This window comes from Balaenoptera ricei, chromosome 12 (genome assembly GCF_028023285.1).
Source record: "Balaenoptera ricei isolate mBalRic1 chromosome 12, mBalRic1.hap2, whole genome shotgun sequence".
Lineage (NCBI taxonomy): Eukaryota > Metazoa > Chordata > Mammalia > Artiodactyla > Balaenopteridae > Balaenoptera > Balaenoptera ricei.
Genome location: NC_082650.1, coordinates 29125875 through 29150496, shown reverse-complemented (window position 1 = coordinate 29150496; position 24622 = coordinate 29125875). Strand labels below are relative to the sequence as shown.

Here is a 24622-nt window from a genome sequence, read left to right as displayed (position 1 = left end):
AAACCCTGGCTTAAAAAAATGCAAAGAATCCCACTCAGCTCAGAATATCTCTATGCTAATGGGATATGCATTTATTAAACTTGTTTACTTTCATATAGTAGCTGTGGTGTTTATATATAGGTTTTTTATAAGGGGGAGGAACACAGGTGGACAGAGAATGAACTCATATAAATCAGATGTATATCTCAGTTTCATCTTCTTCTACTTTACTCAAGTTCGAACTCCGATTGTATGTGTAATAGGGAAGGCAGGCAAACTCAAGTTCAGCTAGAAAGTACAAAGTGCAGGTTGGGAGATAAACACTGAAGTTTTTTTTTCCTTCATTATACATGAGTGTGTCCGCTACATATATTTTTTTTACTGGGCTACTCCCAGGAAGAGGAAAATAAACTATGTTCTCCCCTCCCCAAGTCCTGACCCTGGGGGAGTGGTTATAAAAAAAAAGTAGTGAATCATTTAATGACCAAATATTTCTGATGGATTTTGGAGTTTATATAATGAATGTATTGCCATAAAAGCAAACGTCTGAGTTTCACAAGTGAAGTGGAAACATTTTTGTTCCCAATTATCAAAGGGAAACTGACATCCATAATTATCAGGTAACTCTCACACACACAATAAAAGGTAAAGAAGAACATGTCCTAACTAGGGCTAAGTGGTCACTAAATTAAAAAGGAATGAACCCAAGTGTTCAGATTATCCAGGGACACTGTCAAAATTAGTGCTTAGTCAAAACGCATTAAACCCCGCCAGTGGCTGACAACAATAAAAATATCTAAATCCTGGGTTGGCCTGATCCACTCTTACTGTGGTTCCCGAGAGAGCTATGCACACAAGGAACAAGGACAAGTGAACAATAAAAATACATATTTAATATTAGTTGCAAGAGATCCTCATATCCCAATAATGGCCTCTCTGTCCGGCTGAACTGGAGCCCATGTTGCAGTCTCAAGCCCGCCATGAGCCCAGCTCCACTTCTAATTCCCAGTCTTTCCACAGGCTGACTGTGGAGTCCAAGGAGATGAGTTCTCCTGAGTGCTGAAAGTTCATGCTACAATAAGAGAGGAAGCAAAATGACTGGGCCTGCACTTTTGATGCAGTGATCCTGCCAGACAATTGGCATGCCTGCATCTGTGTCCTTGAGTTCCACAAACAGATATGTAACTCCTCCTTCCTGGGACCTGAGGCTTCTTGAGCTAGCAGTGACCTTGATAGGGGGAAAACTAAAATGGAAATCAAGAATAGGTGATCATAATCTATAACTGACAGTTTTAAGAACTTTAAGAACAAAGGGAAATGCAATTTAAAAAAGAATGTATCTATATGTATAACTGAATCACTTTGCTGTATAGCAGAAATTAATACAACATTCTAAAACAACTGTACTTCAATTTTTAAAATTGAAAATTTTGAAAATGTGGGTGCATACTGTATCACCATTACTAAGCACAAACCCTGCGAAGTAAGTTTTATGAAATCTATTTAAAATGAAATCAAATTGAGGTTTATGGTAATTAAACCATTTGGCCAGGGCCAGATGGTAACGTAGTGGAGGAGCAGCTATTTGAGCCCAGATATATGTTCCTTCCTTTCTGCCACACTGCACACGTACACATTCCTGTGAATTGAAGTAATAGCAGAAGCCTTTCACCAACATTTCTCTGCTAATCACTATGTCCATCCTCACCCCCTCCCCTGACACTCTAACCACATAGGAGGTTCTCACCCTTCCCAAACACATTATGTTCTTTTATGCCTTCATGGTTTATCATATGTTGTGCTCATTGTCTGGAATATATTTCTCATCGTTTTCCATCTGGTAAAGCTCCACTCATCATTCAAAGCCCAGATCAAAGTTCATTTCCTTTATAAATGCTTTCTCAATTCCCCAGGTAGAAATAATTTCTTCCTCCCTGGTTGCTTCTAAAGAGTTCTATTACATTAGTTAATACACTGTGCGGTAAAAATTTGCACCCATGTCTTCCACTGAGGTGTTTTTCTATAACAGATTATTATTATTATCATCATCATCATCAACATCATTATTATATTATTCTTTGTGCCCTCAGCCCTAGTACAGAGAATATTCTCAATAAAAGTTGGAGGGTGATCTCTCTAGAATACCCACTCTGTCTGAATTCTGCTCACTCTTCAGGGCCCATCTCTTCTAGGGCTTTGTTGTTATTCCCTATTGATGAGAAGTTTCCTTCATTCAAATCCCCATAACTTTGATTTGTGCAATTAAGTCATTCATATCCTGTCTTGTCTTATGGTTGCCCTCCCCGCCCATCTCTGCCCAACTAGCCTGTGGGCTCCTTTGGTAAAGCCTGTGTTTCACTATTCTGTGGCTCTGTTCCAATTCACAGTGTGGCACCAACTCCCAGTGTGCTTTGCTAGTATGTGTATGTATATAATCAGTTGTTTCTCTTTCATTTCAGCTTTAGGGTCATATTATTTGTGGATTCTTAGCTTTAGAGAGTAGGAAGTTAGAAAAAAAATAGTTAAACAAATGTGTTTGAGAAGCCAAATATTTCTCAAATATCCAGGTGAAGGGGGATCTTGTACGTATTCTGTGGTTAGCTCTAGAAGTTCTATAAGAATTTTTGAAAATATTTTTTAGATAATATACAAACATCCTTGGTGTTTATGATTTTTGAAAATATACAAACATCCTTAGTGTTTATGATTTTTTTTTTTTTTTTACCAAGTCTTATCACAAGATTCCTTGTTCTCAATTGCACTGTGTTTGTGACCTTGTTGAGGTCAACAAATCTATTCCAATTTTCAGAGACTTCTCTCAAGTTAAAGGTAGACGGAGCTACCAACGGATGTTTATTTCAGAGGGCGTTGAAAGAATTGATCTCCTTTAAAAACCACCATTAGATCTAAACACAGTTGCATTTCATTAATATGTGGCAAGTTTGTAGTCACCAGTGATTATGTCTGTCTTACATCAAACAACGAACTGACTTGGTTGATTCAGTGAAGAAAAAATCAACCAACTAATCAAGCTTGAGAAACACTCAAACTTCCCAGCAACCAATGTTTCCTAAGAGTCTATTGTTCACATACCAACTGCCCATGTACCATATCTGAGTACTGCCTACATTGTAGCAAAATTAATAATTCTTGGAATAAAGCAATCAAAAATTTAATACCAACATCATTTGTCATAAACAAGAGGTAATTATTTTAAAAAAGCAATAAAACATAACAATGTGATTGTAACTCTACCTGGAATGTAGGAAAGCCTCAGTGTCTGAGGCCTGCTTTCTTTTTTAAAGATGGACAATTAACAAAAGTAAAGAATTGAAAAAAATGCCAGACTAAGGAGAAGGACTGAAAAGAATTTTAAGAACACATAGCCTTCCCTCTATGTAATTCATTTAATACTATTCCTTGTTATTATGCCCCTCTGAAAATCACCTCCATACCATGAGTGACACCAGCTTGCATTTGGGAAATAAAACCATAACTAAAACAATTAACTGGCAGATTAAAATTAAAGTTTTTAAGGCAGTGTTCTGGTTTATGATCATGTGTTTTGCATGATTACAATGTATTTTGCTAAAGACAATACTTTACCATTTTTGAAGGATTTATAATATTTGACTAAGTGGGTAATATTCAGGAGCTAAAATCTGAAACTCAATTTTATGAGAAAGCAAGTTACACTTCAATAAGACTTTGGAAGAAAGCACAATGAAAAAATGTAAGTGAATTTAGAAGATTTCCCTATTTCAATTTACACCTTAAGAGCATTTCTCTTATTGGGCATTTAATGGCGCATCAAATAGAAGGCTTACTTTTGAAAGAAGTATAAAAAATTAAGTGTTTTTTATCTCCTTTATTTCCTCCAGAACCTAAAAAAGAATTAAAGACTCTTACTTGAAGATATCTCTTGGGAGTGTATTTTCATGCATCAGCCTTCATTTAAATCATTCTGAGATTTTTCAAGTTCAAAAATTCATCTCCAAAAAACTTTCTTTGTTTAGAGGGTATTCAGAGCTGCAGCAATTCAACTATGGAATTCTGGAACTTTTACTCAGCACCCAGGTGGGCTGGAAGAAGGCAGAATCAGGTAAAGCCCATGTGGCCAGGGCTTTACAGCTGTGGAAGCTGGGATGGCAGAGCACAGTTTACTTGGTAGAGACAGATAGTAAGGCCAGGTCTCTACCACTGCTAATCTATGTCACAGAGTGACACAAGCCATCAAGATTTCAGCTCTCAGTAAAGGAATTAAGAATAATAGAGGTTTTTTCTTCTATCAACCAAAGCGCAGTGTCCTTTTCATGGGCAACTTTGGACCAACTTACTCCCTGGGCTAGGGTGCAGTAGATGACTCTTAAGTGCCGAATCTATTTTGGTACTTAGTTAAGGATTCAGTAGGAGGGCTCAGCCTTAGAGGGACCAGGAATTGAAAAGAACACATATCCATCTAAGTGGATTAGGTTGTTAGGGAGCAGATGCAGCTGTAGGCAATGGGAGAAGACCAGTTTGTCCTGCAGGTTAGAGACTGGAAAGTGGGGAAGGCATAGGCAACCAGTAGACATCAGCAGGGCCAGAGAAGTTCAAGTATTACAGCAGGTGGGCAGAGCAAGGCAATGGGAAGTCTAAACTCTCACAAGCAGGTAAGCAGATGGGCAGGTCAGAAACGACTGGTGGGCTGGGAACAAGACTAAACCTACAAGCGCTGAGTTGAGTACACTGGTGAGAAGTGACCTTTGAGTGGCTAGGAATAATAGCAGGGAAGACCATAAGGCTGGGCAGGAATAAGTACTGGGTGGGGTATCAAGGCTGTCTTGGGCATAGGAACAAGGCAGGGACCCCCAGAAGAGGTACAAGAGGAGAGCTTGGTCATAAAAAAAAAGAGGCAAAAATCCATTTATTAGAACTGGGGCAGGGATAGCAGTTGGAGGAATTCAGTAAATGAAAGGAAGTGGAAAAATTAAGCCATACCCTAAACGATCTGAATATCTGAGTTTATTCTTTTCTGTTAGTATATTTGATCTATCCTTTGTGTTGGAGGCTTTCCTAGAACATCTGATGATCCTTGGCCACCAATCAACGTTTAAGAACAAGGCACTGAAAGCTCTGTGTGCAGGCACAGAGGTTATCAACTGATGAGACTCATTGTGAAATAATCAGGATGGAAGTCAAATACTTTGGGTGAGACTCTCAGACATCGGGATGTGGAAATCTCTTCTCAGGTGACATTCATTTCTTCAAAGAAGAGTCTTCTGCCTGAGAAATAAATATCTGGAAGATAAACACAGAGCAGAAAAGGGACAGGGGTCCTACTATTCAAATGCAGACTCTTTCAATCCCTCTATGATCAGCCCATGTCTCATACATCTTCTTCATACCTCCATGCCTGAAGTTTTCCCCATTTAATGCTGCTTGAGACTAAATCTCAAATCTCCTGCCCCTGGCAAGAGTGTAGGTTAACCATAGGCTATCTTTGGTGCAGAAAGAGATGTAAGAGCCCAGTCACTCTACTTCTAGTCTCTTAGGGATTCTGTGATGGCAATAAGCTCACTGTTCATTAGCACTTTACTTTGGAGGTCCTGTAAGTTATAGCTTCCTCCCCTCTTTTGAGCCACTTACCACTTCTTCATCTTCTTTGTGTCTCATAAAAAGGTTGAGATCTTTCATCTCCTGATTTTTCTTCTGTTTTCTTTGTCTTTGAGGCTTTGTAGTCTTCTCTTTACTAGCATATTATTATGCAGTTGAGAATAATTTAAGTAGTCATCCTTAATAAAAACTCCCTTTAGGTAACAATTGACAGTATGAAAAGTGAAGACTTCGTACTTAGAAGAGTAGCCTTTTTATTTACTGTAAAATTAAATGAGTAGACATATAGATAAAGTTATTGTAACAGGTCTTGATGTAAAAGAATGGCCCATAGTCATTCTGATAGCTCTTGGAGAACAGGAAAGAGTATTCTAGAGCCTAGTTAGTGGTCTTAATTTAACTCTCCATTGGGTATGAATGGGACTGGATTAACTAGGCAGAGCAAACCCAGATTGTCTTCAGAAGATTAGCTTTACCTGAATTACCAACCCATCTCACCTCCAGTTGATACCTTCCATTACTTGCTTTTGGATACCTTCCATTACTCTTATCTCCCCTCGAAAAAAGTTTGCCCATTCTCTGGTAATTACCCATACTCATGGTGACCATACCTCAGAGGTACACAATAAGATGCACTTTATCCGACTGAATTATTGATGAATGATCCCTAAATGCTACTGGTGCCAGGTGCCTAGCTGGCTATATGTGAATAACTTTGGCAGTCTGTTAAAAATAATAAAATTGAAGATCCCACTCCCATGCCTAGAAGAAGTGACTCAATAGGTAGAGTACATAGGATTTCATGAAGGTAATTCTGAGTTACTATGATAGAACAGTCCTTTCATTGATTTATTCATACTTATCTATATTGTTCATTTGCAGATAACCAGTGCACTAGGCATATAAATATGAATAGACAGTCTTTGCCTCTGAAGAATTATTATTTAGTAGATGATATAGACTTAATAGAAAGAATTTTAATTAAAGTCAATGTGCAATTATGAGGACAATGTGAATCACCTAAAGTATTGTAGACATTTGAAAGAGTCATAAATGACTTAGAGGGGACCAGGGAAGGTGTTGTAAGGAGGTGGTCACTCAGTTGGGCTTTGAAGAATAGGTGAAATTTCCATGGGCAGGAGTGAAGAGCACTTGAGTAGGTTTTTCAGGCATTTTCCCAAAAGAAAGTGCTCAAAATAAAAATTATGTCGTACTAGATTTATTTTCATTTTTATATATTCTGTGTTGATGAGCATAAATAAATATTCCAAGTCAAATATTTAAGTTTTTGGATATTGTCAACAGCTTTAATTCATATTAGTAATCATTATCACATATTTACTAAGTACCCATTGTCTATTGAAATCTATTAACTGATATAGGACAAATTACAACAATAGCATAAAACTTGTCTACCTTGGGGAAGCTAGGAAATTATAAGACATAGAAACATTAACTTAAAAATACTCAATATTTATTAGTAAATATATTGATAATCTTCCATATTCTTTCAACTTGATGCACCTCTCTGCTAATTAACATGTAGACTGACTCTTCTTGTAGATCACTTTTTGGATAAAGATGAACATTTTTTAAGCTTTTATTTTAGTATCATCAATCAGCAATGCTTCCTCCTTTAATAACAGGGAAACATTTTATACTCTCATTTCCTTATCCCATTTATAGTTAAAAATCATTTTTAAACTTTCCCTTTCCTCTCAAAGGTCCCATTTCATCTCTTGCATTGCTTTTCCAATTTTATTGCAATATGTCTTTGCTATTTCTTGGTAATCTTCACTTTCTTTATTAGTTTCAAAAACAATATGCCCTTTATATTAGCCTCAAGCTCTTCTTTCAGTTAAAGTACAAAATTAGTTTGGAATTTTTCCAGAACTTTTTCAAAGAAAAATGCTATGATAGCATTAGTGTGATGCACTCTGTATATCATCATTAAAATGATTAAAACTGTTATAAAGCACATTTTTGTGCTCAGTGGTGTACAAAGCAATGGAAATTATTGCTATTCTCTAGAGAATCTAATACTGAGGAGGATGAATCAGTAAAGGACATAATTTGTGAGCAAAAAATACATAAACAAAATAATACAGTCGTTATGGAAAATAAAGTCTAGGCATTAATGAAGAGAAAGTGTTGCAGGATACACTTGGTTTCAGAGACCATATACACAGAAGGGTGGCTTTATTATGGGATACACATGATGATCTTCTCTTTTCCTTTTGACTCCACTTCAATTATAGCTTCTCTTTCTCTACATACTGCCCTCTCTTTTCTTCTCATTCCTTGCACATGTCTCTTTTCCTTCCCCCAATCTCTTCTCCACTCAATGAAAGAACAATTCCCCAGCCTTTTTTGGTCCTAAAAAGAGCGTTTACTCTTTTCTCAAGTTGGTCCTTGCCCAGGATGAAGAGGCTTCTCCACTCCTAAATGGCTACTCTGGGTACTCCTGTTCAGTCCCAGTCTCAGCTAGCTGGGGTCTCTGCCTTCCAAAAGCACCACCAATTCCTCACTGAGAGCATGAAAGATTGACATCATGGTGCAATAGAAAGAACTGGGAATCAGGCACCATGAGTTATAAGCCCAGCTCTGTCAACAGCTACTTGTATGGCCTTATACCAAGCTGGGTCTGAACATTCTTATCTATAAAATGTGGAGGTTTGTGGCAGGCTAAATAATGCCCCCTCCCCCTGCAAATATGTCTACATCTTAGTCCCTGAAACCTATGAGTGTTACCTTATATGGCAAAAGGGACTTTGCAGATGTGATGGTTAAAGAACTTGAGATGGGGAGATTATCTTGCATTATACAGGTGGACCTGAGATAATCACAACTGTTCTTATCAAAGGGACCCAGAAGAAGTCAGTCAGAGGAGAAGCCAAGGTGATGATGGAAACATAGATTGGAGTGATGCGATTTGAAGATGAAGGAAGTGTTCACAAGCCAATGAATACAGGTGTCCAATAGAAGCTGGAAAAGAAGCAGAAACGAAATCTCCCCTCATGTTCTCCAGAATGAACCAACCCTACGGCCACCTTGACTTTAGCCCAGTGAAACTGATTTTGGACTTCTGGCCTACAGAACTGTAAGAGAGTAAATCTGTGTTGCTTAAAGCCACTGAGTTTGTGGTAATTTGTTATAGCAACCATAAGAAACTAATACAAGGTTGCACTAGGTGACTTTTATGGCTGCTTCTAACTTTAATTGCTACTTCATAGCTATGACCCATTGCTAAGTGACACAGACTTTGCAACACCTGGGTGCCTTAACAGATCTTGTTTTCTGTTTGTGTTTCTTTGTTTTTTAAAATAAAAACATTGTTTGACGAGACAGTTTACAGGTATTGCTTGTTCAAAACAGCAGGTGCATTTGAAGAAAGGCAATTGAAGAAGAGTCTCTGCAGTTTCATGTGAGATTTTGTTCCAAAAGGAATTGGTAGTCAGAGAAGAGCATTCATCTTCCCCCAGAATCTGACTCCAAACTACCATCCAAATTCTTCTCCCACTACATCCTACTCTCCAGCCCCATCAGTCTTCTCATCACTTCCCAAACAGGCTCTTCTGTGTCCCCATTTCTTTGTTGGTACTTAGCATGAAATGCTGTCTCCCCAAATCTGCCCAAAACTCCAACCAAGTGCAAAGCCATCTCGAAATCTCTCTCTGACCACCCAGGTCACATTTAATCTTTTCTTCCCCTATTCTCTCCATGTATATCATTTGTCCTACTTCTGTTCAGACTCTTGAATCCATCTTCTACTTAGTGCTTACACCTCACTCTCCTCCATTAGACAGAAGGAACGTTGAAGGTAATGTCTATGGCTTATTCATTTCCGTGTTTCCTGAGTGTCTACACGGTGTTTTCAGTGTCTACACAAAGTAGATGGTCCATGTTTCTTGTATTAAAGTTACAGAGGACTAGAGCTGAAGAACCAATTATTGTTGCTTTTCATAAAGATACATCTTAGTGCAAAATTCTTCCATAGGAAACGTTGTGAGGAACATTTATTTATAAGTGCGCCCTATCTTTTCACCTTATTTTCCACAGTGTTTTACTTTAGTGTAAACTTCCTAGGATTACCCCTCCTCTGACATACCATGAACAAGTAGGAAAAAATTAAACAAATCTTACTTGCATTTTTTTTTTCCAATAAAAAGATTAAAAGTTAACTCAGGAGTTAGAGAAAGAGTAAAGAGTTTAGTTAAAGCACAATACATTGCAATTACAAGAAGAACATAATCCCTTCTGATTTACCTTTACCCCATCATTCCTCCTCTTCCTTGAAATTCAGGATTAGGTGCATTTTAAGAACTAAAAAACTATTTTAAAGTGTCAGGAGTAATCACTGATAATACCTCTTTACCCCCTTGTTCCAAACCAAATCCTAATTAAGTAAAGTTTGTCAGTAGAGCCTGAACAGTAAAAGCAATTTATTCCACCTGCTTTATATTAAACCATATCCCAGTATGGATTTGATGATGGAGAACCAAGAGGTAAAATTAGTTCACTCCAGAAATACCTTCTGGTGGTAGAATGCTTGTCACTTTACTCATTTCCTTAATCACAGTTGGTGATGATGCCAAACCCTTCATTTGGATAACTAAGGGAGCTTAACTATTAAATCCTCAGTACACCAAAAAAGGAGACAAGTAGGTAGTACCAAAGTGCCTATCATTGTTATTTTTCAGACAGGTAAATAGATCCAAAGGTCAAATTCTCATAGTATGTCTGTGAACAAAACCACAAAGAGGATGAGGCTAATGGATGCCCAGTCTTGTTTTATTATCACTTGCTCGATCAACACAGTCAACTAAAAACCCCTGACTTGTTTGAACAGAGGTACATGAATTCGCACGTGTTGGATTTAAGCGGCAGGGATACCGGAGGAGATCCTACGTTAGCAGCTGTTTAGATTTAGCAGCATCAGAAATAATTTTATCTTTATAAACAGTGAATGGATACTAGTTCTTTAAAGAAAAACAATCTGCTAATTCCTCTGACGGTAAAAGAACATCGATGGAATGCTACTATCTACAAGTAAACAAACAAACCTCTCAGACTAAACCCAGGTCACCCACACATACTAACATCTTCTTTCATTATTGGCCTTCAGGGACACGATGGATGTTCTAAGTGTTTTCCGGCCCCTTCTCCTCTTTAGGACACAGGTCAGGACAGTACAACCTCAAGACTAAGCTTTGGGATGAATGTTTATACTACTGCTCCCAGTTCCCATTAAAAGAATTACAATGATATTGCAATCTGAATACTTCTGGAAAAGGCCTAAGGGGAGAGGCCTTTATTCAAAAAAGAACTAGTAGCTAAAGCACGACAGAATAAAGAGTGCCTAGTTCAGAAAATCTGGCCAAGTCAGTGCATTCCATATAAAATAAATTACATCTGTTGACTGGCAAGAAAAAAAAGAAATGTAGGAACTAGTTGTATATGTAAATTTTCAATAAAGTTATATAGATTCTGGTTTAGTTAATTATTCTATTGTTCTTTAGTACCTTAAAAGTACATTTAAAGCAAGTGTTTGATCTGTATATTTTGAGGACGGAAAGGCCCAGATCTGGGATAGGAAACTGCCAGGCTAGAAATGGTTCTTGGCAGAATTCCATCTGGCCATTGACTGATTTTCTAAAATTAAGTGTTCCTTGCTTCTATCCCTAATTATTTGGATGAATCAAATTTGAGAGAAAATAAGCATGTCATCTCAGACTTCATAATACTGGGTGTAGTCAGACATATAATTTACAACAGGAAGTACATCTCTGAAACTTTCATAAAAAGCACAAACAAAGTCAGGACAATGTAAGTTCAAATTTTGATTATGTCATTTGGCCTATGTGCCCCAGGGCAAGGAACTTAAACTCTCTGAGTCTCAGTCTCCTCATCCATAAAATGGGAATAATAGTGCTTCTTTGCAGTGCTAAATAAGACAAAATATGTCATCAAGTCCACACACAACCTGTAGATACTCCAAAAGGGGTAGCTATTATCAGGAGTCTTGGGGGAAAGCAGCATTATTTATATAATGGATACATAAAATATCCTTTAGAATATTTTAAACTCCTTGAGCTTGAGTTTTAATATACTGCCTTGTGTAAACTGTCAGACCTCATATCTAGCAGGCACTAAATAAATACTTGTTAATTTGTTTAATTATATATTTTCTTCAAAACAAAGACGTTATGCCAGCTTTTCCCCAGAGCTTCCATTTCCCGTGCTTTATTTATTAATTTCATTGACATCTTTGGAAGCAGTTTGCCACTAAATGCCAAAGAGCAAAACAGCAACAAAAACCATTCTGACCATAGAACAACAAATGAGCCTCAGCAGAAAAGAAAAGAAGAATCTAAAGCAGGCCAGGCTGTCTTGGGAAAGTTGGTCTTGACTGTCTGTGTTGAGAAGGAAGGTAAGGTAATGGAATGCAAGGGGGAGTGGGGGACAAGGTCGGGTAATTTCAAGTTCAGCTCTAAGGAAGTCAGAACTATTTAGCAACAGAGCCAGGACTAGAACCAGGGTCATCAGATTTGGACAGCAGCATCTGAGATCATGAGTCACCATCCACAGTTGGCTAAACTCTCTACCATGCGGCCTCCAGCTGGGAGCTTTGGCGAGTTCCATCGCCCCTCCTGATCTGTTTCCTTATTTGTTCATTGAGAGGGTTGGACTAGATGAACTCCCAGGTCCTTTCCAGTATTAATAGTCTATGTACGTATGTTTCTATATAATACAACTTGGTTCCCTAGATTATAAGACCTTACATTTTTGATAGTGCTTTAGAGTTTACCAAAAGCATTTGAAGTTACCATTCTACTTGACCTTCACAACTACTTTGTAAGTCATATATTTTCATCCTGCAGTTGTACAGATGAAAGAACTAAATCTCTGAGAGATCAAGCGGGTCAGTCACAAGATTTGCTAGCAATGGAATTTTGCGCACATTCAAGCCTCACAATAAGCTGAGGGGTTTGGTATTAAAAGTACAAGTATGTAATATACAAGAAAAAAAGTGCAAGTAAGTCAAATAGAAAGGGTTGGGGTGTGGCGGGGAGGTTGGAGAGGAGAAAATACAGCACAGGTTGAAATAAAAGGCTAAAAGGCCAGAAGCACTTGCACAAATTGCCAAGGGCAAGTAAAGACTTTTTTAAAAACAAAGAAGAGGTGGGCCTACTGCTTGACAGATGGCATAAAATTAACAGACGAGAAAGGATGAACGAATTCTCTCCTATTTTCTTTCTGCCTTAGAAAGAGAGTATCTTTCAACTGGAAAGTATAGAACATAGTAAGACTTTGAGATCAAAATAGTGGAGGAAATAATAAATGTATTTAAAAATCTGCCCTATTTATCCAGGGTCAAGTTCCCAGGCTCAGATGAACTACCTCAAGTTTCTGAAAGGATCCATATCGTGATCAAACGGCCTATTTCTATACTTTCAGCATTTATAGAAAGTAAAGAAATGCTGGAAACCTAGAGATAGACAAATGTCCCAATTTTTTTAAAAGGCAGTTTCCAAAAATTACTGATGAATGTTTGACATCAATCTTTAACAAAGTTCTACAAAGGTTAGGTTGGTTAAACAGATGATACGTAGAACTTACCAAAGGAAGTGCCAACCAAAGAGAGCTCCCATTGGTTGACCAAGAATAAGTCAAGGTCAACTAGCTTCATAATGAAGTTATTAGAGTATAAGTTTAGAAATGCTATAAATGTGGTATATATTCATTTCTAAAGGTACTTGGCAACTTTTTCTTTAATATCTTCATAGAATCAGCTACATGATAATGCAGTTAGTGAATTCATAATAAATTGAATAATTCACAGAGAATTGATAAATATTGATTAATCACATTTGCACATGAGACAAAGAAGAATAAACAATATGTCAAAAGACAGATCAAGATTTAAAAAGATCTTGAAATGCTGAAATTATAGGTCTAAATGTTAATAGGGATCAGTGAAAAGGAACACTTAGGTTCTAGGAAATAACCTAGACCTCGTGGCTTTGAGAAATTTGAAAATTTCTTCGGTGGTAAGGACCTCATGACCTTCAGTCCTAAATTCTTTGATTATATGAAGCATAACTGCATGCATATGCATAGAAGGGCACTAGTGCTGAGAGCTATAGGTCCCACCTTCTATGAGGGACTGCCGGATCAGATACTGCACTCCCAAAACAAAGGATCAGGGAGAGAGCCAGCAGTAAATTCTCACTATGTGGTTTTGACAGTGAGATGGAAGGAGAACTGCTGTGATAGTAGTGGGTCTTTGTCACATGATGAATGTTTTATAACGGCCTGTGGCCTTTGTTAGAAAATATGTCACATTCTTAGCAGAGAAAAAGGAAGATGTTCTGAATGAACGAACAAACAAATGGCTGAAGACACAGTACAGTTTTCTGACATTTTCCCCTTCCCCAAAATGTGTTAGTAACAGTCAGAGCCCATAAGAGAATACCCACAATCTTCCAGAAACCTAGATTTTATTCAGAAGGCTGGTCCCCTTGTTTCTGAACTCTCTTAATGTTGCCCTTTGGCACTCTGGCCCTCAGGACCTTGACCAAAGAGTCTTTGTTTTTATTTCTACTGGTTTTGTTTTTGAAAAATTCAAGGCAAGTAAGAATTCTTAAATATAGTACTCAGTGTCCTCCTAAAAATCTGCTGCTGGTATTTATTCTCTGTTGACACGCTTGTGGGAGAAAAGGGCAGCCAGTGAAGCACTGATGCTGACTGAGCGCGGGAGCCCAGGAAGGCTGGGTGGGAACAAGGATCTGTCCCATGTCACAGTTTTGTAACTCAAACAGCAGAAGAGAAGCATGAGTGAGCCTGTAGGTTCCCAAGAGGAAAGGAGGTGTATGAGGGGAGGACTCATGACCTTCCACTTACAAAGAGCTAATCATATACTTTACAGTACAGCATAGCAAATGTTTTTGGTTTTTTTTTCTCCTGTAGAGAAATTTGACCAAAAGATACCCAGGGAAAATATACAGTCAGGGAAACCCATATTTATGTAGATGAGGCTTCATCTTCATGTAGGATGAGCACTGAAAAGTTTAAATTCTTTTATACAGTTTGTTTACAAGACCCTATTCTGCATGGCTGTTGCAGAGGCCATCAGCCTGCAGACTCAGACCCTGAGGACTAAGGGACAGCAAACTTTCTCCCAATTCTGGGTAAATACCCACGGAAATACCCACACGTATTCATACATACCATACCATACACATTCTGCTTCTAACTATCTGCAGATTTGATTTACTTTTAAGTATCTTGTAAAAGATACTGATCATCTGATTTCATGATCCCAAATATTCAAATTTCAGAATATAATTAACAATGCTGCTCAATGCACATAGCCATAATAAATAAATGTGTAGTTAAAAAAAAAAAGGAGTTACAGGAAAAGCTGGAATAATGTTTGTTTTGGAGAAAAGACCAGTTTTTCCCAATTCCACAAAGATTCTTCCAGCACCTGTGTTCCAGGTGCTTCCAGCCCCTGCAAAGTATCCACAGAAGAGGACAGGGTCGGTGCCTTAGAGGAGAAGCAAATGTGCTGCCGCTGCAGGTTAGGCCAGGCTCTCCACCGCCACCGCGCACAGGCGCAGCGGGGAGGGGTCCCAGCAGGGCATTCTCTCTAACTCTCACGGCAGTTCTGCAAAGCAGCTACTCTTAGCCTCATTTTAAAGACGAGGAGACTGAGACTCGGCGAGGGAGGCAACATATCTGAGTCACACAGCCCAGGAGACATAAACACAGTCGAGCTTCCATCTGTCCACCTCCAGAGTCTGTGCTCTCCCTTTTATACCACGTGTGCCCCCAGTAACTACAATACAGATTAAAATATCAAAGTGTGATAACAGCAAAACAAAGACCTGAAAAGGGTGGGAAAAGAAAGCAATCCTGGCTGGTTACCTGGGACCAGGCAAGCCTTTGTGAAGACTGAGGCATTTGAAACAGGCTGAAAAAAGTAGAATGTCAGCAAGTGGAGATGGGGGGAGTATGATAAAAACCTCTAAACTATGGCCTGAAATGCACGTTGGACTGCAGATTCCGTTCTTTCTTCTAACTTTAGGTAGATAAAAATTATTATCATTCTTCAAGCTTATGATTTATTATCCTACAAGAGTATAAAGGCTTTTCATCTTTACTGATACCATGTAAAGAAAATGAACTAGAATTACAAGGAAGGTTTTAAGTTCGTGTCACATGCCTTATAATTTAAGAATGGTGGTCTGGACACTGACACTAGTAAGAAAAGAAAAGAAAAGAAAAAAAGAAAGAAAGGAAAGAAAGAACGAAAGGAAGGAAGGAAGGAAGGAAGGAAGGAAGGAAGGAAGGAAGGAAGAAAGAAAGAAAGAAAGAAAGAAAGAAAGAAAGAAAAGAAAGGAAGGGAGAAAGAAAGAAAGAAAGAAAGAAAGAAGGAGAAAGAGAGGAAGGGAGAGAGAGAGAGAAAGACAGAAAGGGAGGGAGGGGGGGAAAAGAAAAGAAAAGGGAAGGAAAAAAAAATTTAAAAGACATCTCACATTCAGTAGCTAGAGAATTTAATTCAGCTTTTTCTTTTTAAGGTCATGCTGTCTGTGAGCAAGAGATCAGAATAATGACCCTTTGAGGACTCAGTCCTTGAATATATGCATAATGAAGCCTTGAAAGTAAAGACCAAAAAGACTAGCCTGCAGGGTTTTTTTTTTCTTATTTTACTGCATGTTATGCAACCAGGAAATAAAATAATTCATATTTCTTAGTTATGAAAAACTACATATAGATGTTATTCCAAACAATAAAACCAAACCAGGGGCAATTAATAGGAATTGGGCTTGTTTTTCCACATTTCTCAAGGATATGTGCATTCTCATGGACATATACACTAGCAGATTCTAAACCCTTCCCTTGGTCTTCTGGGCTAAATAAAACTTAAGGCCCTGCATCTACTACCTGTGTTTTTTTTTATAATCAACACAAGACCAATATCATCAGTTTATTCTAAAGTGAAACTCTCAAGATTGTGAAGAAGCTGGTTGAGATTGAAGGGGTAATGTTCACAATGATATCTGGAAGAGGGGGGAGAGGGTATGGGCTTTGGAAAAAAAGAAAAAAAAGATTTAGACCAGCAAGTACAAGGGGATGAGTACTTACCACGTTACACTGAGATTCACACAAGAATACAGGTTTTAGAAGAGATGCTAGATGACAGGATGCCAGGTCAAGGTGAACCGGAGCTCCTGTGGTCTCCTCAAGCTTCCAGCCTTTGGGATAGGCTTACAGTGTTATTGCTATGGTCTGAATGTTTGTGTCCCCCCAAAACTCACATATTGAAATCCTATGCCCAATGCTATGGTATTAGGAGGTGGGGCATTTGGGAAGTGATTAGGTCACAAGGGTGTAGCTTTCATGAATGGGATCAGTGTTTTTATAAAAGAGACCCCACAGAGCTCCCTAGCGCCTTCCACCATGTGAGAACACAGGGAGAAGTCAGCCATCTGCAACATGGAAGAGGACCTTCACAAGAGCTCTACCATGCTAGCACCCTGACCTCCAGAGAGGAGATTAGTAGATGATAATTCAGTTCAGAGCATGTCACTTCAGGGCTTGAGACACTCATAGGATATTCAGCAGGAGCTATCAAGCAAACAGTTAAAAGTATAATGTAGCTCATGGAAAAGTTCGAGAAAATTACAAAATCAAAAGAACAAGTTTGTTGCTTCTACTATAGTTATTAATAACAATCATTAGGAGAGCAGCGACTTGAAAAATGGGTTGGACATAGCCAGATTCTTTTTAGGAAGAATAACTCTGACAGTACCATGAAAGAAGGAATGGAAAAGAATATAGAGGTGGCAATACTAGGTTACTGCAGACATCCATCTGGAGGCGGTGAGGGACTAAATTCAGAGAGTGGCCACAGGAATGAAGTGGGACGGTCAAATTTGAAATTCATTTTAGGGCAAAATTTCTAGGATTCGGCAATGAAAAAATTGGGGTAGGATGTGAGAGAAAGGGAAGCATGAAGATGTCCCTAAGATTTCTAACTGAGAAGAACAGGTAGGTAGACATTATTAACCAGCCCAGCAAAAGTCAAAGTTTTCCTTTGTTCCTTGTTCTTTCCTTTGTACTTATATACTACATGTCCCCTAGGCTCTGACAGGTTTCAAAGATATTGGGCCCAAAGATAATCCTGCTGGTCAGAAGAAAATAAATCACTTGCCTTTTTAAATACGTACAATTTCCAGTCCAAGAATAAATAGCTTGTAGTAGTTGAAAAAGAGATTTAATAAATCGTGTCCTGGGACTGAAAGTAGTGATTCACTACTAACAAATGATGCTATTGTTTAACTCCATCACTCATTACCTCATTAGTCTACACAGTGTCTCTTACAGGTCTCCACTTCCCTAAGTGGAAGGTAATGCAGATCGGCTCATCCAACTCTACTGTGGCCCATCCATCTCCATTCCACCCCACTTAGCATCCCAGAGACTGAAGAGCTACAGACCTTTTGTCATTTGCCGGATTTCCTTACAGCTCTAGTTTCCTTCCAAGGTCGAACTTCCACCAAGCAAACCTAACCACCCAGGATTTGGAAGGCAGAGGCCATTCTGCCACCCCTGCTACTTCTAGTAGCATCATTGCAGTGGTGGCATTTGGTTTTCTTGTCTTTTCTGCAACAATAGTTGCAGAGGTCTTGTTATAGGTTGAATTGTGTTCCTGAAAAATGTTGAAATCCTAACCGCCAGTACCTGTGAATGTGACCTTTATATGGAAATAATAGGGGTTTTGCAGACAATCAATTAAGATGAGGTCATTAGGGTGCATCCAATCCAATATGATTAGTGCTCTCATAAAAGGGGGAAATTGGGCACAGAGACAGACACATGTGAACATGAAAGTAAAGATCAGACTGATGTATCTACAAGCCAAGGAATGTCAAAAGTTGCTGGCAAACCACCAAAAATTAGGAGAGAGACATGGCACAGATTCTCTCTCACAGCTCTCAGGAGGAGCCAGCACTGCTGACAGCTTGCTCTTGGACTCCTAGCTGTCAGAACTGTGACACAATACCTTTCTGTTGCTCAAGCCAAACAGTTTGTGGCACTTTGTTATAGCAGCTGTAGAAAAATAGTACAGGTCCCAGGTCTGGTCCCTAGTTTTGTGGGTGTTGAGAGTCAGGGAATGGGGAGAGGGGTGCATCCATATTGATGATGCACATTACAGCATAGTGGACTATTCCCAGAGCTAGCAGTCACAACTTCAGGTTTTTTAAATTTCCTTCCTTCTTCTTTTAAAGGCAGCAGCTACTCAGGTAGGCCAATTCAGTGGTGGTTCCTGAAAGTTCAGTCTAGAACCTGCTTCTGACTTCCCATTCCTTGAATTAAGTCCTTTTTTCTTAAACTAGGTCCAGTGGATTCTGTTAACTATCCTGACTATAGGAAACCATTACACCCCAAAGTGGTTCTAGCCCACAGAAAACAAACCAAAATTCTATGTTCTCTTGGGCAATACAGTACGTGGATCTATAACAAGTATGAATAAACCAAAGCAGAGTGAAATTAGGTAGTAGGTCTAATTGAAATTACATCACAAACTAAAAAAAAAAACAAAAAAAAAAACAAGTCTATTCCTTCTAGAGATTTCTGTATTTGTAGGAAGAACACTGACCTTATTGCAGTAGTAAGCTAGCTGGTTTCCCTTAACTAGGTAAAATGAGGGGAAACAGAGAGAGGGGTGGGGTGGATAAGGATGGAATTTATAAATATGGGTGTAAACACTGTAAATTTTGTTAGTCAAATAAAATTTTTGGCAGTCTTGTGGTTTTGGAAAGCTCCTTTGGAGATTCTGTAATATAAAACTTCAGAGACAAATCAATCACTAAAAAACTCAGGCCCAGAGCTTACAAGATTTGTAGTCAACTCTTCACAAAAAATGTGAATGAGGTACAAGGCTAAAACTCCCAACAATATTGTTAATAATCATAATATTTAGAGTTAGTTTTTTTTAAAAGCCATAGTGCTTCCTGAGTCTAGACCTTTACTACTCCAAATGGGGTAACTGAGTCCCAGAGAGGTGAGATGACTAACTCAAAATCAAGCAAATAGTGGTCTGATTATTTGAAGGACAAATAACTAACTCTCATGTAAGAAAAAATTTGCTTTCTCAGTGCCCTCAGAAAGCATGTTTCAAGAGCCAGGTGTATATTACATGCTAATAGATATGCACAGAGAAATTTGGGCAAAGTTCTGCTTACCTAATGCTGAGAGCACTGACTCAGATGGACAGGTAAATAAAGAACATCAGATAGAGAATTCAGCTGAGCCTTCAAGGCCTAGATCAAATGCAGTCTCTCCCCTTAGCCTTCTTAGTCTCCCAGCACATGTCTGCCTCTGAATCCCAGGGCACTTCAGTCATTTCTCTGTTAGTGTATTTGTCACTTATTTTTTTGTAGCACTTACCTAGTGCCAACACTGTTCCAGTGCTTTCCTCAAAACAAGCCCGTGTGACATGTCCTAGTATTATCCTCACTTTATAGATGGGGATCTAAGGGACAGAGATAGGAGGCCACTCTGCCAAGGTGGAACAGGATTCAAATCAAGGCGAGCTGGGACCACAGTCCATGCTCTAACCCCTCCCCTACACCCCTTCTACCATGTTAAGGCTGGAGGCTTCCACGCCCAACATTGTCTTCTACCCACAAGCTTACTGAGAGCAGATTTCACTCTGAGTCATGCATATATTCCAGAGAACATTTAAAATAGTGCCTGGGGCAGACTTAGAAGTCAAATCATTAACTAAATAAGTGAATAACAAATAGGTGAAGAAGGCATGAGGGCATCTAGGCTTAGACAGCAAAAATGCATCTGTGATACACACATTGGTGGTGATGGGGCTGGAGAAACACCGTCCTTTCTCTTTGGTCATTTCATTCCCATGTACTCCCCGCGTGCTACTTTCCTTAGGCTGCTGTGCTAAAATTTGTTAAAATGTCTGAATTTTAGGGGAAATAAACAATTGCAGGATGAGAGCTAGCTCTTGATGAAACTCTGAAGAAGAAATGTGACTTTGCCGCTCTCTTTCTTCCCCTTCTGTTTTCTTTTTGCCCAATATGGGTGGTCCCCATGTGAGGCGTCCTGGGCTTCACTTGATGGGTTTGGAGAGGTCACCGCTAGGCCTCCAGGAAGAGAACAGTCTGACCACAGCAGTGGGAAAATCACCTTAAGGATCTACAGGCGTGTGCTATAAAATATATATCCACTCAAACGTATGATTCAGCCCCACTCAAATGTTCCCAGTAGTTTAGATTTGAACATTTGATTTACCCTTCTCTCATAAACTGCCATAAAATCACCTTAGTGCATGACTCACTTTCTTTCATTTACTCACATTTCAGAGAAGATAATTAACCTTGGCTAATAGTTCTCTTCACTAGACTGACTCAGGTGTTGTTAAAAGCAACAGGCTTACAAAATAGACACTGGGAGAGGGAGACACGAAATGCAATTTGGCTCATATGTTCTAGCACCGAGATCTAACACATTCTTATTAATTCAAGCTCTTACTTGGGAGGTGTCTCGGTCAAAAGCAGGGGCTCTGGAATCCAAGTCCTCAATTTTGGTCATTCTCATGGTAGCAGTAGTTTAAGAACCAGCAGCTGGGATAGAAAAGCAAGAAAAGCAATGGAAGTGTTTTCTTTCTATTATTATATTTTATAATAGTCTGTTTGATTACCTATTTGGCTTTAAATTGCATGATTTGTTCCTCAAAAAGTTAAACATAGAATTACCATATGACCCAGCAATTTCACTCCTAGGTATGTACCTAAAGAACTGAAAACAGGTATTGAAATCAATACACGCACTTGCATTTTCATAGCAGCACTATTCCCAGTAACTAAAACATGGAAAAAGCCCAATGTCCAACAACAGATAAATGGATAAGCAAACCGTGGCATATATGCAGAGTCGAATGTTATTCAGTCATAAAAAGAAGTGAGTACTGTTACACACTACAATACGGTGAACCTTGAAAACACACACTAAGTGAAAGAAACCAGACACAAAAGGCCACATACTGTGTGGCTCCATTTATACAAAACATCCAGAATAGGTAAATCCATAGAAACAGAAAACATATTAATGGTAGCCAGGGGCTAAGGGAAAGGAGAAATGGGGGAGTGACTGCTAATGAGTACCAGGTTTCCTTTTAAGGCAATGAAGATGCTTGGGAACTAGATAAAGATGATGATTAGATGAGATTATAAATGTACTATGATTAGATGAGATTATGAAGGTACTAACTGCCACTGAGTCGTTCACTTTAAAATAGTTAACTTTATGTTATGTGAATTTGACCTCAATTTTCAAAAATTGCATGTCTTCCCATTGAGATATTATTAATACACTAAATAAAATTATAAACTTAGCATTCTTTTGCAAATCAGTATGGCACACATCCTATCATACAAGGGTGATGTTCAAGATATTTAATGACCAGCAAGGAACACATGCCCCCAATCAGAAATGACACCTCCCATTAACAATTAGTGCAAGCCAGCTGACTGTCAGCCCTTCTTGGCCTTCAAGCAGAAAACCACTGAAGGATCATTTTCTCTAGGAGCCACGCATTGCAGGTCAGCAAGCATGATCTCACTGACTCCTTACCAACAATTTGGACTCATTTGTAAAGGGAAATTTCTTCCATTTTGCAGAAGAAACTAAAGTTCAGTGAGACTAGGCAATTTACTCAGGATCACATAAACATTAAATGGCAGAAGCAGGGCTCACCTTCAGGAATTCTTATTGCAAACCAAGATCTCTTTACTGCACAAAAGTCGTTCTTCTCAAGACAACTTACATCTAAACAACTCAACTGCTACAGATTTTTGGAAAAGATATTGGCCCTCTAAGCATTCTCTCAGATATTTAAATTATTGAAAGAAAAGGGTAGAAAATATCAAATGAAGAAACAGACCAGATTTCTTGGAATAAGCTCAATGGTACAGTTACATTAATAAAAACTAGTATCTGACAATTTAGTATTTTGCAAACATATGTAACCCTGGATATAAATGTAGCAAAAAATTACCCCCTCCCCTCCCCTTCACCACCAAATCTGATGACAGCCAAGTGTCCAGGGCAACCCTTCACTAGCAGGCAACCTGTTCAGTCACACAGGGCCCTGCGCTCAGAAGTTTCATGGTTTAAAGCTCTGCTGTTGCCACCTTGAAATTCTTAATCATTTTTGAACAGGAGGTCCTGCTTTTTTATTTTGCACTGGGCACTGCCAATTATGTAGCTGGACTTGCCAGCATCCAACTAATTTTAATCCTTATCTGACCTACTTAGAAGAGTTATTATGAACATTGAATGGAAGTAATGTTATAACATTCTTTACAGTTTATAAAGTATTTTCACATAAAAATTATTCTTCTTCAGTTAACAGATTGGTGATTATTTAGATTCACTGCCAGGCAGCTCCTTGAGGAATATATTGCCCACCTAGACTCAGGTCTCCTGATGCTCAGGGAAGGATTCTTCTTGAAGCTTCGACTGCTGCCTTTGCATCCTTCAGCAATAAGTTCCAGTGATGCCTCCCCAGCAAGGCCTCGTTTGCACCCTAAACCGTATGAAGAGCCCCTCACTCACTCTCACTCCCACTTACTCTCTGTCATGTCACTCTGTTCATGCTCCTCATAGCACTGTCACCTCTGTAATTATTTCTGTCTTGTTTGTTCATTATCTGTCACCTTCACTGGAATGTAAACTCTACAAGGGCAAGAACTTCTCCATTTTCATCAGTGTGTATTTCCAGCACATGGAAGGCACTCACCAAGTCATTTCTTGAATGAATGAATGAATGAATGAAGAAATGAATGAATATTCTTTTCCAGTAGACCTGAGAAGGTTGCTTTCTGCACTGACTCTAAAGCACTGTGATGTCCTTTGGTCCCATGGTCAACGGGTAGATCCTGTTGGAATGTATTGGTTTACAAATGTTTAACTATCAGCTTATTTATCTACCTACTCTGAAAATGAGATTCTAAACGATAATAAAAAATGGCTTTGGAATGTGCCCTAAGCCTACGGTGCACATGGTACAGAATGTTCTCAGAAGCAACAGGACTCATGAATAATGAGGCAGCCACTTCTCTGACTTTATGGCCTTGCCTGCCTGGTGTTCTCACCCACAAACCTTTGCCTATATCCTAAATCTCAGCTGCCACACGTGCTCCACAGTTTCTACCCGGCTCCATGCTTAGAGCCCTGCTATTTTATGGAAAGAATGTAATTAACACCACCTACCGCAAACTTTGCTCCCAGCAGAGCCTCTGACCAAAGCAGCATTATTCCATTCAGACTGTGAATGCTAGACTGCTCCAGACGGCAAAGCTGAATCAACAGACCCTGGCAGGAAGGCTGGGTTTATTTCACAGCAGGTAGGAATGTGCAGTTGAAGCACAAACAGAAAATTTCTTTGACCTTCCCTGAATTATGTGAGCATTTGCCATGCTTAATAAAATCAGGATCTATTAGCCTATTTGCTCCACACGCAAAAATTTTTGACTGGCAAATTTACATGTAGCTTTACCCATATGAATCAGTGTCATTTATACACACACACACACACACACATTTTCTCAATATATACTCATTATAAAAAGTTCAAATAATGTAAAAGTGTATAGAATAATATATAGGGTCCTTTATCCCATCCCACTCCCCTCCCCCAGAGGTATATTTTGAACAACTTAAAGTATAATATTTCTCCGTTAACATTTTAGAATATATTGTTCTGACACTCTTTATGCCTTTAAAAACATTTATTTAAAAACAATTATAAAAAGCATTTATAAAAACCTTTTTTGACTTTAAAATGTGTATGTGCTCACATATTAACATTTCTGAAATTGAGCTGGCTTACATTTGATAGCTTCTTAGATTCAATGAAACACACAGTTTTTCAGTTTTCAATTAAATGGTTCATGTTCGATTTATTGTTTTGAAACTTGTTTTTCAAGAGAACCTAAATAATTTCTTGACACAA

General features: G+C 38.7%; 1 long non-coding RNA gene across 1 annotated transcript in view; it reads right to left on the bottom strand.

The window, feature by feature from the left end:
• The window catches only part of LOC132375897 (uncharacterized), a 60426-nt gene extending 36470 nt beyond the window's left edge, over positions 1–23956 (bottom strand). The window contains exons 1-2 of the long non-coding RNA XR_009506154.1: positions 23881–23956; positions 21139–21230 (exon numbers count right to left, since the gene is read on the bottom strand). This is a non-coding gene — a long non-coding RNA (uncharacterized LOC132375897). The remainder of the gene's footprint in view (positions 1–21138; positions 21231–23880) is intronic.
• Positions 23957–24622: the final 666 nt, after the last annotated feature.